Here is a 13,718-nt window from a genome sequence, read left to right as displayed (position 1 = left end):
AGTTTTATGAAAACAAATGCATACATAAACTCATATTATTTTGTGCATGTGAATAATTTTAAACATTTTAGTTGACCACTTTGGTGACTAACAAACTATAGAAACATAATACATGCATCAGTGATCATAAACATGATATGTATAAAACGTTAATTTTCTTTAGTTTGGCCACTTTGGTGACTAACAAGCTATATAAATACAAAATACACATAACATCATAAACTTTTGTGCATGTGAATAGTTTTAAACATTTTAGTTTGACCACTTTGGTGACTAACAAACTATAGAAACATAATACATCAAGTGATCATAAACATGATATGTGTAGACATTAGTTTTCTCTAGTTTGCCCACTTTGGTGACTAACAAACTATATAAATACAAAGGACACATAATATCGTAAAATTTTGTGTATGTGAATAATTTTAAACATTTTAGTTTGACCACTTTGGTGACCAACAAACTATAGAAATATAAAGTACACATAACATCATAATTTTTTTTGTAAATGTGAATAATTTTAAACATTTTAATTTGATCACTTTGGTGAGAAACAAACTATAAAAAGATAATACATGCATCAAGTTGAAAAATCAGACTCAGTTTCTCTTGGAATATTAAATATGCCAAAAAATAATGAATTGTACTAATCCATATATATCAAGTGAACATAAATATTATATGTGTAAACATTAATTTTCTAGCTTGGTCACTTTGGTGACTAACAGACTATATTGCACTAAGTACACACATATTATTTATTACTTAATATAACGATCACTTTAATTTATTGCACAATCTAAAAGCGAACATAATTGTTACATTATGGGATAAATTAAAATTTTAAGAATTTGTGCAATCTAAAAAAAAATTATTTATTCATTTAGGAATGGTGGGCGGTAATTACTCTTTATTACCCTACCAAGGCTGATGCGGTTGTATAATTTATGAAGATTATATGTTCAAACAATTCAGACTCTGATGCCACAAATAAGATTAAAGTACTAGAATAACATAATATCAGGATCTTGAACATGATACTCTTACATAGAGATCGTTAGGAGCACATACCTAATGAGGAATACATCATCACAGAGGAAAGAGGAAGTGTTAGTCATAAATTAGTTTCTACCTCCTTTTTCTAACTTTATGTTATCACAACCGTCAGCGATAAAATTATTATAAATAATATGTGATGACCCTAACGGGTGGAGGGAGGATCAATTTATAGAGGTTATGATTTAATCTGGTACGTCCATCAAGTAATCAATGTATGAATGAGATATATTCCTTATTAAATATTATTTATGATATTACTTGGATTACAAGTAAACTTGGGTCATAAGTAAGAAATAATTACTAATAATAATAATATTAAATCTTACAAAGGTAACCTAGAAATACGAAAGTCTGCATGAAAATATGAAAAATTGAATTCATTTGAGTATTCATGAACGAAATAACTTCAGTATTCATACTTACAACACATTCACATTTCTTAATTCGTTAATCTTTATTTTATGTACCATTATCTACACACATTACGATGAACCCAACAAATACATCTACCTCGATCAAACGCGTCAAGTTTAGACAAGAGCTAGAAAAAGAAATGATTGAAAATTTGTTGGTTAACTCAAAGTAATTTGCAATATAAGTTAAATCTATATTTTCGATTGTTATTGTTATTAAAAAAAAAATGCATATTTATTTTCCTACACGTAATAACCATAAAAAAGTGTTCCATTTTATAGTTTAATTTTTCTCACACTTCTTATTAAATTATCTATTCACACATTACAATGAACCCAACAAGTACATCTACCTCGATCAAACGCATCAAGTTTAGACAAGACCTAGAAAAAGAAATTAATGAAAATTTGTTGGTTAACTCAAAGTTCAATATAAGTTAATTCTATATTTTCGATTGTTATTGTTATTAAAAAATGCATATTTATTTTCCTACACGTAATAACCATAAAAGTGTTCCATTTTATAGTTTAATTTTTCTCACACTTCTTAATATAAAAAATAAAACATTTTGCTTTCCCAGCTGTGATACTATCTCAGAATAGTGAATACTTTAGTCTATACGTGATATATAAGTATGTTTTTTTAATTTGATTTTATTTGATATTTGTTTCTTTAATTTTTCTTGTATATAAATAAATATTTAAATTTACATAAAGTTGAACAAGTAGATATATTTGTCCTATTTGGCGTGTTACGTGACAATATATGTCCTCCACCTGTATTATGTCATAGAAATGTATGTGGTTTACTTGCTTAATTTTATATATAAAAAAATTAAATACCTATTTGTACACACGTAAAACTAAAAAAACATAAATATTAGTTGAGATGAAGTTAAAACACATATTTATGACATATTTCAATGGCATAATACATAAACATGACCCATAACTTGACGTCAGTTGATAACTATGACCTTTAACTTTGGGTGTGCACAAGTAGACACTTAAACTTATATAAAGTTAAATAAATACACATTCATGCTACATGGCACCCGACATTGCAATTTTATGTCTTACATGTATTATGTTATGTAAGACACATGTGTTTACTTGTTTAATTTTATACATGTTTAAGCATTTAATTGTTCACACTCAAAATTAGAGGACATAATTATCCGCTGAAATCGAGTTAACGGTCATATTTATATATTATTTCAATTTCAATCATGTTAGTGGGATGTGTGGCCAATTTTAAAAGGTGAGGTAATGACCAATAGGTAAATGATAATAGCTTGTCCTTGTTTTCAAACCACTTTGACCTATAACCACTACATAGAGAGAAAGAGAGAGAGAGGAAAAGAAAGAAGAGATGAATAAAGGAGATATGGAAGAAGTGATGTTGAAGGAGAAAGGAAAGGTATGTGTAGCAGGAGGAAGTGGTTATCTTGGATCATGGATGGTTATGAGACTTCTTCAAATTGGTTATTATGTTAACACAACTATTAGAGGTAATTTCTTAGTTGTTTAATTCTACTTTAAATCTTTCGTAAGCTCATCATATCGAGTAATATAAATCTATCATGTAATTGGCGCTTAAGTTTACGTTTCTTTACTTTGTGTATGCACAATTAATCACTCTTTAACGGAGTAACTTCCATTTCTATTTTGTGATGGCATGGTGTTTAAGCGGAGCTTACACTAAAATAAAAATAATTTTTAGTAGCATTAAATATTGATATTAATAAAGATTGCTAAAGTTTTTGTCGGCATTTGTTAAGTGTTATTAGAACTAATGTTGCTAAAGGTTTTAGGCACATATACCAAGAGTGTTAATTATCTTTCCACTAAAAATACATATTTAATTGCCGCTAATAATCATTTTTGATGTATTATCATTGACATATCTTAAAGTTGAGACTCACGTTAAGTAGGTTTTGATTATTTTAAATACTTTAAGTAAAGGTTTGATGTGTGTTATTTTAATGCTTTATGTTTAGTGACAGGCGTATTTCACTCATTTTTAGTGCGTGAGGAACAATTTTTAATGTAATATTATCGCGCCTCTTTGCTTTCATTTTTGTTCCTGCCCCCTAAATCACCTCCATCGTGAAAAGATCTTGATAAATATTTTTACAAAACATAATATAAAGAAAATAATAAAAATAAAAAACATTAGACTAATTTAATTTTTATTATAAGAACATGAAAAGGCAAGATGTGAAATGAAAGGAAAATAAAAGAAGAGCCCTAGACCCTCATATAAAGATAGTATCAATAGAATATTTGTCCAAATCAAATCTACGACACAAAAAAAAAATTGAAAAGAAAAAAACAAAGTGAAGGAAGAACAAAAGGGGATTTCAAAAGAGTATGTGCCTTCAAGAAAGGGGAAGGTGGGGTGGGAGGTAAGTTGGAGGGGATAAACGATCGGAGTAGTCATTTTATTATTATTATTTTTATTTAAAAAGAAAACCTCAACAGAGATAAATACAAGTAAAAGGGGCAAATCTTACCTTACCAATTGTAATGAGGTACAATACCTTTACTAATTAAATCGCATGAAGAAAACAAAAGTTAGAGAGAACTAAGTATTGTATGATCATCATAGAGTTTATAATACAATGTATGATGATATTACAAATGAGAATGCTTAAGTAGTACAAAAGTATAAAGCCATGATGAGATTTGAGTGATTAAACTCAAACTTAATGTTACAAAAGTATGAACTAAAAAAGATAGATTGCCCTTCTAAAGTAACTTGGAGTGTTTTTCTCTTGTCTTCTGCTTCAAATCTGTCTAACAATATTTGATAGTTCATCAAATCTTCTTAGATTTATTGGATCTCGTAAAGTTGTTGACACTGTCATGTGATTCTGCTTTATCAGTCGCATCGGTAGGTGCCTTGGAAGAAACTCCTTAGTCATCTTACCGTCCCAACTATTTTTTCTTCCAAGCTTCTTTTTTTTTTGTTTCATTGTTGCCTAGGAGAAATATCTGCATCCCTAGCTGCATTTACAAAACAATAATTCAACATATCCTATTCTTCACTTCATCAAAGGTGTCCTTGTCTTGTAGGTTAGCTAATTTATTTTTGGAGAAAGAACTACTACAAACATCTATTTGTGTCATTTGTCTCAATCTATGTGATGCATATTATTTTTCAAGTGTCAATTAAGCTTGATCAAAAATTTGTTTATATTTTTTTTTATTTTTTAAGAAATGAAATTTGTATATTTGTAAACTATTTTTTAAAATAATAAGGGTAAATGCACAAGTACCCTCTAGACTATGACCGAAATCTCAGAGAAACACCTTAACTAACTAAGGTCCTATTACCCCCTGAACTTATCTTTTTTTTGTAATTTTGTGCACCTTTTTGTCTTATGTGGCATCTAAATATCTCTCACGCCATCAATTGCGTGGAGTCACGGAGTGTGTCTCGTAAAACAAAAGGTGTATAAAATTACGAAATAAATAAGTTTAGAAGAATAATAGGACCTTATTTAGTTAAGGCGTGTCTCTGAAATTTCAATCATAGTCTAGGGTGCATTTTCCCCAAATAAGAATAATATAAGTCACAATAATCAATAATTAAAAATAGGGATAATGTCCAAGTACTCCCTCAACCTATGCCCGAAATCTCAGAGACACACTTATACTATATTAAGGTCCTACCCTGAACTTATTTTATTAATAATTTTTTACCCCTTTTCGACCTACGTGACACTATCTTGTGGGCCCAACGATGGTTGACTTTTTTTTTTTCAAACTAGTGCCACGTAGGCTAAAAGGGGTAGAAAATTACTTATAAAATAAGTTCAGGGGGTAATAGGACCTTAATATAGTATAAGTGTGTCTCTGGAATTTCGGGCATAGGTTGAGAGGGTACTTGTGCATTTTTCCTTTAAAATATTTAAAAGAAATACTAATTTTTTTTAATAGTACCTCCACATAAACTAGAACAGACAGTGACGAAGCCAGAATTGTTGCCAAGACTGTTCATACATTAGGACAAGTAAAAATATAAACCTTGCTAGTCGTGTATTTGCTTGACATTTTCATCTCGACCTAGTTGATTTTGAGGTGCCAAACTTGTTTTGGATACTCTAAAAAAATCTTTCTCCAAACTCATTGAACTCCAAACTGGAATAGTAGTCAAGTATATCAAACTTACTAAAAATCATCCACAATACACCAAAATAGTTGATCAATACTCAAATAAATAAAATAGCTTTTAAAATAAAACTTATTAAGATATTCAAGTATTTCAAACACATGATTAGAAAAAATTAAACTAAAGGAAAAAAATAATTGAGATATACCTTTTCACACTTCAATGATGGTTGATGAAGAAATATACTGAACAGAGTATAACTAATTTATGTCATTGTTGTCCAGTTAAAATTATATATCTTTTTAGCCTAACTATCATTGATTGTAGATGGCAAGAAGGATGTGAGCTACCTCAGAAATCTCCCAGGTGCACACGAAAGATTAAATATTTTTAATGTTGATCTACACAAACCACAAAGTTTCAATGCACCAAATTGAAGGCTGCATCGGTGTATTTGATGTTGCACATCCAATTGATTTTGAAGACAAAGAAACAGAAGAAAGAATAACACAAAGATCAATTAATGGGACAATAGGTATTTTACAGGCATATCTCGATTCAAAAACAGTTAAACACGTTGTATACACTTGTAGTGCATCAACCGTTGTGGGTACTGGAAGTTCCAACGTCATAATTGATGAATGCTCGTGGATAGATGTAGATGTTATGAGAACATTGAAGCCTTTTGCAAGTTGTTACGCGATTAGTAAGACATTAACAGAAAAAGCATCTCTTGGATTTGCTGAAAAAAATGGTATTGATCTTGTGACTGTAATTCCAACTTGGATACATGGTACCTTTTGTTACTCCTCAAATTCCTGGCTCTGTTCGTTCATCGATGAAAATGATTCTTGCTACGTCTTAAAATATCATAACTTTTCATTTTCTCAACGTATATATATAATATATATGTTCTACTTAATTGTAATTAAAAATTTTTGTGCAGGTCATCAAAATTTTAGTATGAGTTATCCTCCAATTGTACCTTTTGTACATGTAGATGATGTGACAAATGCTCACATTTTCCTTTTTGAAAATCCTAATGCAAAAGGGAGATATACTTGCTCAGCTGTTGAAATAACAGGGGAAAAGCTAACTGAGTTTCTTTTAACAAGATACTCTGAATTTCAAAAACAAATTACTGAGTAAGTACAGCATCTTGCCTTAACTTTAATTGGTCGACTGTTTTTATTTGTTTTTCCTTTTCAAACAAAAAGAGGAAAGAAGAAAAGTGAAACATGAAGTCAAAATATCTATCTGACACATTTCGTTTCTTGAGAGTCAAACAATTTAAAATATGAATCGTAATAGCTATTCTAAAATACTAAGTTTCTTAATTTTGAGTAGCCTAATAGAACATGATGTTAGGTCTAAAGGTGTGAACAAGAAATGAAGGGTTGCGACTCTCTTACACTATGTTTGGATCATTGTTAGCCATTGTATTGTATTGTATTGTTAGTATACCTACAATGATTGTTTTGATTGTTACTTAAAATGGATTGTATTGTGTTGTTAAATTTTGTTGTTACATAACAGTGGAAACCCCTATTTTATGGAACAACCAATTTGGTGTGTTCCCATTGTTACTTAATTTGTTTTTCCAATTATATCTTTACATAATATTTCAAAATACTATTTTACCCTTTACCTTAATTATTTAAATCTAGTCAAACCTCCTACCCTAGAATAATTAAGAATATTTAAGTAAATTTATAAATTACAATACAATACGATACAATCAAACCAAACAATTAAAATATTACAACAAACAATACAATCTAACCAAACATTGTATCTACCATACAATACAGTACAATAGAGTTCAATACAATACAATATATTATGAAACAATGGGTAACAATGACCCAAACAAAGTGTTAAAGGGTTGTGACTTTGTCCAAAGGTTGTGACCTTTATGAAAAATTCTGTCTTTTCTAAAGGGTTGTGCCTTTTTCTGAAAGGTTGTCTTATTTCCAAAGAGTTGTGACATTTACCTTTTGTTGGCTATAAATAGAGAGATTTTCTTTCGTTTTGTGCATCAAATTCTTTCCTCATATTGCATACATTTCTTATAAAACAAAATCGATAGATCGTGTCTGTGTGATTCGTTGCTGTCATTTGAGTTCGTTGAAATTATTGAAGTTTAAGCAACTGTTACTTCTTTAATGGTTAATCCGTTGTATCTTGTGAGAAATTTATCTGCAACCTTGGGTACTTTAGGGAATTAAATTTCATAAGGAGAAATAGTGGATTCTGTGGACTCGGATAGTTCTTCATGTTTTTCTTTTGGGATAATGCCCAAGTACCCCCTCAACCTATGCCCGAAATCTCAGAGACACACTTATACTATACTAAGGTCCTATTACCCCCCTGAACTTATTTTATTAATAATTTTTTACCCCTTTTTAGCTTACGTGACACTATTTTATGGGTCCAACGATGACTGACTTTTTTTCAAACTAGTGCCACGTAGGCTAAAAAGGGGTAGAAAATTACTTATAAAATAAGTTCAGGGGGGTAATAGGACCTTAGTATAGTATAAGTGTGTCTCTGAGATTTCGGACATAGGTTGAGGGGGTACATGGGCATTATCCCTATATTATAATATTTAAAGTAGCTAGTTGCTAGCTTAGCTGGAACTATCATAACAATTACTATCTCCGTCTCAATTTATGTAATTATTTTATGTTTTACAAGAGGTCAATCATGTTTTTATTGATCCAGATATTTTATATATATTTTTTAGAAACTATTTCATGTTGTATAATTATTTTGATTAATAGTAATTACGACATAGTTTTTAAATACTTAAATTTTATTTCTAAAATTTTACAGCATCTATGTTTAAATTCATGAACAAAATTTAAAACTTTAAATTTTAAAATTCCAATGGTGTCATATAAATTTTGATTACACAAATATTATACTCCTCACCACATGTCCACATCTTTTCTTCAAATTTTTTCAAGTGCATATTTAGATAAATGACATTTGTTCGATTTAAATTTAGAAGTCCAAAATTATAATACCATGTGTTATGCATATAGTGGTTCTATTCACTTGACACTCAACATAGCCCGATCATCTAGGTGAGAGAACAAGGTACTTAATTGAGCAGTGATGATTTGAATTAGATCGGAAGGTGTTGTGATGCCCCCACATGTTTCAATAGGCATACTGCCAAGTTTAGTTTGATTGAAATATTGAAAATCAAGATAGCAAGATGGTAATCGAGCTTAAAGTTCAAAGTTTAAGTTAAAGCAAAAGAAATTCAGATTTACATAAAGGAATAAAATATTGAGCTGCCTGTTTGGTTTAATTAAGTTACTAGGTGCATCACCTACTTGAGCTATATGGATCTAGTTAAAGGACTCAAGGCTAATGGGTCAGATTTAGGCCATGTTAATGGACTCATTTGAGGCCCAAATTAAGTAAGAAAAAACAATGTCAACAGTTTCAGTAATTAGTAAAAATATAAAAATTTCAATTTATTATGTACCTTATTTAGGTTTTATTATTTCTCTTAATTGAAAGAATACAATTGTGTAACATCTCATAACTCGTAATATCCAAGAATAAGCTAAGAAACTAAAATTTATCACTTTGACAAGAAAAGGAGAAATCTAGAAAATTTCCTCAAGTTAAGGAAGTGCATTTTTGGTTATTTTCAAATGGTCAAAAATTCTAGGTCAGGATGAATTAGAGTCAGTTCTTGATTAGGTTGGAAACCCCTTAGAGAGATCTTTCCAACACCGCCAACTTTGTGCATTTTTTATATCGTATGAGGGAGATATGCCTATCGAAAGTTGGGTTGTTGAAATAAGGAAAGTCCAATTCCGAATTTAAGTAAGGGCGAACTAGTTTTTCCACCTATTTATTTCCTATTTCATTTAGGAATTTATTTGGGGTAAGAATAAGTTTTAGTTCAGATTTGAAAAGTTATTTTATGCTTAGGGCTTGCAGAAAAGAGAAGAGAAGAATGAAAAGGAAGAAAAAAAACTCAAGGATTCGTCAAGAACGCTAAGGTTTTGCGAGTGGAATTCGTCGGGGGTGATCCCTATAAAGGTATGTGAGATCTTTTCATGTTTGGTTAGTTAACCCACACGCCAACTTTATTAATTTAGCAATTTTTAGTAGATTGAAAGATGAAAAGTGAAATTCTGAAAGAATATTGTTGAATACTTGTTGGTTGAGTTGTTGTTGCATGCCTAGAGTTGATTTAATTCTTGTTTCCTGGTTGTTTTTGAGTCTAATCTATTGTGTATTTAGGGTATTAGTGATTCTAAGTGTTTGGGGGAAATCATCATCGAGTTTTAGAGGGTTTAAAGATTAAAAATAGAAAAGAAAAGTCGAAATGCCTGTCCTTAGAGCCCTGGGGTGACACTCCTCCATAGCCCCACAAGACAGTCTTTGTCCGTAGGGCCTTGGGGCGGCGCACCAGCTAGAGAGCCCCAACTTGGCCTTTGAAGTCTGGGGCCTGGCGCCCCACGCCTTTCAGAGTGCCAAGGACACCAGTTCACCCCCATTCATTCTCCACTCTTTGGTACTAGTTCCTAAGTGATGTACCCACATTTCTTAGGTGATTCCAACACTCTAAAGTAGAACTAAACATCATGAAATAATCCATAAACATGAAATCATGAACCTTTAACCCATAATCCAATTCAAGAAAAGTTAAGGTCAAAGTCAAAGAAGTTAAGAGTCAAGTTTAAAAGTTAAGAAGCAAGTCAAAGTAAATTCTTAGAAGTTTTCAACAGTCTTTAACTAACGTTTTAACTTTGTTTTAAGGCTCAAGTTTTAAGTTAAGCAAAGAGTAAAGAGTTAGTTTATTTCTTTAAATTTATATAGGAACTAAGTATTCCCTAAGAGTTACAAATGTTTTCATATTTTGAGCAAGAAAGGAAGCCCTTGGCTATTTTTAATAAAGAGGAAAGTATGAGTTCCAAGAGAGCTTTTAAAGTTAAGTTTGAGAAATTACCTCAAACCAGAGAAAAAGTTGTTTTAAAAACATATGAGCTAAGTATTTTGGGAGTAGTATTGAGCATCGATATGGGGATGCGAGTTCTTATTAACCCAAGCCCCCATAAACCATGTAGTCAACATGGACAGAAGAAGGGTCATACTATTTAGATGAATCCATAGTGCTTTTTAGCATGGACTAGTGGACCCACTTAGTAGTTCAGGTTCTATACTGAAAGCAAGGTATATATAGGACGGTCCTTTTGCAACGTGAGGTAAAACGTTGTACCATCACTTAGGCTCATAGTGATGGTTGTCGATTAGAGAATCTCCCATAGAAACTATATTACTTTCATAAATAAGTAAAGTTGAGTTTGTTATTGCATTTTCTTAAACGAACTGAGTTGTTTAAAGTGTTTTACAAGCTTTATATATATTGCGTATGTCATTATTACTTGATTTAAGTTCAGTATTTCATGAGTTGAGCAGAACTAAGGTAAGTGTTTCTTTTTATTATTTTCGAGCTTAAGTTGTTGTTTAGCATTCCAACTCGCATACTCATAAATTCAATGTACTGATGCCAGTTGACCTGCATCGTCTTATGATGTAGATGCAGGTAACCAGGATCAACATCACCTAGTGCCTCGTTGATCCAACTAAGCACTCGAAGTCAGTGGTGAGCCTCCTTGCATTTTGGAGGACACATTTACATGATTTTCATTACTTCTTTTATAGGATATTATGGGGTCTATCCCAACATCCATCTTAGTATTATAGAGGCTTCATAGACAGATAGACAGTCAAACATTTTAGTTTTGAGTCTCTCATTATTTACAATATTTTATTATGAGTGTCAGTTTGGCCAAGCTATTTCATTTTAAGTAATTCTTTTGAGAATGTTTCTTGCTTCATGATTGAGTTAAGTCTTCCCCTAAGTTAAGTAAGTCAGACCAAGGGTTCGCTCATGGCCAACAATGGTCATTGGGTGTCAGCCACGTCCAAGGTGTAGGCTCGGGGCATGATAAATTGTTAAAGAACAAAAAGGAGAAATTTAGGGGAGAGAATTATTTTAAAAAGGAACAATTCCTTAAAAGTCTCATTACAAAATTATATTGTTATTATATATTCTTCTAAAATATGGGAAACTACTACAATATATATTTTTGTTATCTATTCTTTGAAAATAAGAGAAGTTTTTCAAAAAAAACATATTTTAACATTTAATGAGACCTGATAGCCACAATTTCAATAGTTATTAAAGATGTCAATATTTTAGTTTATTATATTATTGATTTATGTATTCTTGTCATTTGTTTAATTTAAAAATTAGTTAATAACATAATGCAGAAAAACCATAGGAAATAATATTTCATATAAGTTAACTTTTAAATATAAACCAAAAAAGTTACCAGAATTATTAATCATAATTTTAGTATAGCTTTAAGTCGGCCTAGTTCTTTTTCACTACTCTTACACTCTTTCAATCTTTATTTTTGGAATTAAAATTTGTAAAATCTCTTTCCTATTATACATTTTTGGTTCCACAATCAACATGACTTTTATCTCCCTCATTCCTGATCAAATTCCCATTTATTTTTAGCACTCCATGGAAAATACTCAATCTATGTCGAATTGAAGTCGATTGATTTTAGATTTTTGCTTGTAGTGAAGAAGATTTTAGAATGAATACATACTAAAAAAAGAAATACAAAATTTGTTGGCAAACAAAGTGATATTGAAATACAAAGTGAGCACCAAAAAAATGAAACTTATTGACATATAGTTAGAATGAATACAAAATGCAACAGACAATAAAAACAATAAAAAAAAAATACCATTTTATAGTTTAGATACGAAATGCAACATGCCATAAAGTTTTTTTTCATCTTGATCTTCAACAATTTCATCAACTTTCCAAATATTGACGGTACTTCTTCGCCTGATACCTCTTCCAAATCTAATTTAATACTTTTCAATGATTATCCTAATATTGACACTTTAATGATGACACTTCTTCACTTGGTACTTCTTCCATATCTATATCCAACATACAAAATATTTTTGTATCTCAATACTTCGACAAAAGTTGAAAATCTTTTGAATGATTTCTAAGATTTCTTAGGAAAATGGAGGATTTTGATTTTTTTAAAAGCAAGGTTTAATTACTTGAGAATACGAAATAATGAAAGAAATCTTGAGCGAAAGAAGAAGGATGAAATTTGGATAAAAAATTTAGAGAGTGAAAAGTGGGTAGTGAAGTCTTTTATTATGTCTTTCACATGTAAAAGAGTCAAAAAGTAGGCCCAATTTCAGAAATAAAAAGAAAGATAAATGAATTGTATTAGGATACACTTTATTTTTTAAAATATTGACATTTTGACATTTTTAATAATTATTTTAAAGTGTAGACATTTTTTATAATAAAGTTAGGAAGTTTGACTAGTTAGCTAATTTATCCAAAATGTAATAGCCTAATCTGCCAAGGGGAAATTTAAGTACGCCCAACTAAGAAAAGACAAGTAGATGAATTACCTACTTTGAGCTGTTAATGGCTGAAAATAGAGATAAAAGGGGAGGTTCTAAAGGATTTCTTAAGGGTCAAGAAATCCCAACATAAAATAAATACTGCTTGATATTTCTGCTCATTCTAACATGCAAAATTAAGAATTAACATCAACCCTCTCTGCCTTTTCTTTCAAGTATTAAACAACAACCATAAAATTCCTTCTAGGGTTCTTGAAGAAACTGTCATCTTTACAAGACAAGGTAAGTGAGCTCACTTATGGATTTAGCTTAATTTTCCCATGGAACATAAGCAAATCATATTATTTATGCTTAAGTATAAGCATAAAGGCAGAATGTTTCCGTAACACACTACTCAGTTTTCTTGGTTATTAAAATACTTTTATCTTCTTCTTTGGTTTAAGTGTGGAGGGGGGTTGAAGTTCTTGAAGATTTCAAGTTAAAACGATAAGTTGCATAACTTGAGGTAGAGTTATTGCTCTATTTTTGTCCGAGTAAAGAATTATGGGTGTGTTATTTTTGAAAACTCAAGGAATGGTGATTTCAATATTTGGTTGCTATGATAAAAAATACTTGAGGCTGTTTTATGTGTATATGTTGTGAAGAAAACCTTACCCCGATACAAGAATCAGGTTGTATTAATTCTA

The 13,718-nt window shown here is 30.5% G+C and overlaps 1 pseudogene; it reads left to right on the top strand.

The window, feature by feature from the left end:
* The first annotated feature begins 2,713 nt into the window (after positions 1–2,713).
* On the top strand, positions 2,714–12,380 carry LOC101246770 (vestitone reductase-like; annotated as a pseudogene).
* The last annotated feature ends 1,338 nt before the right edge of the window (positions 12,381–13,718 follow it).

This window comes from Solanum lycopersicum, chromosome 10 (assembly GCF_036512215.1).
Source record: "Solanum lycopersicum chromosome 10, SLM_r2.1".
Lineage (NCBI taxonomy): Eukaryota > Viridiplantae > Streptophyta > Magnoliopsida > Solanales > Solanaceae > Solanum > Solanum lycopersicum.
This window is presented reverse-complemented; position numbering and strand designations above follow the sequence as displayed.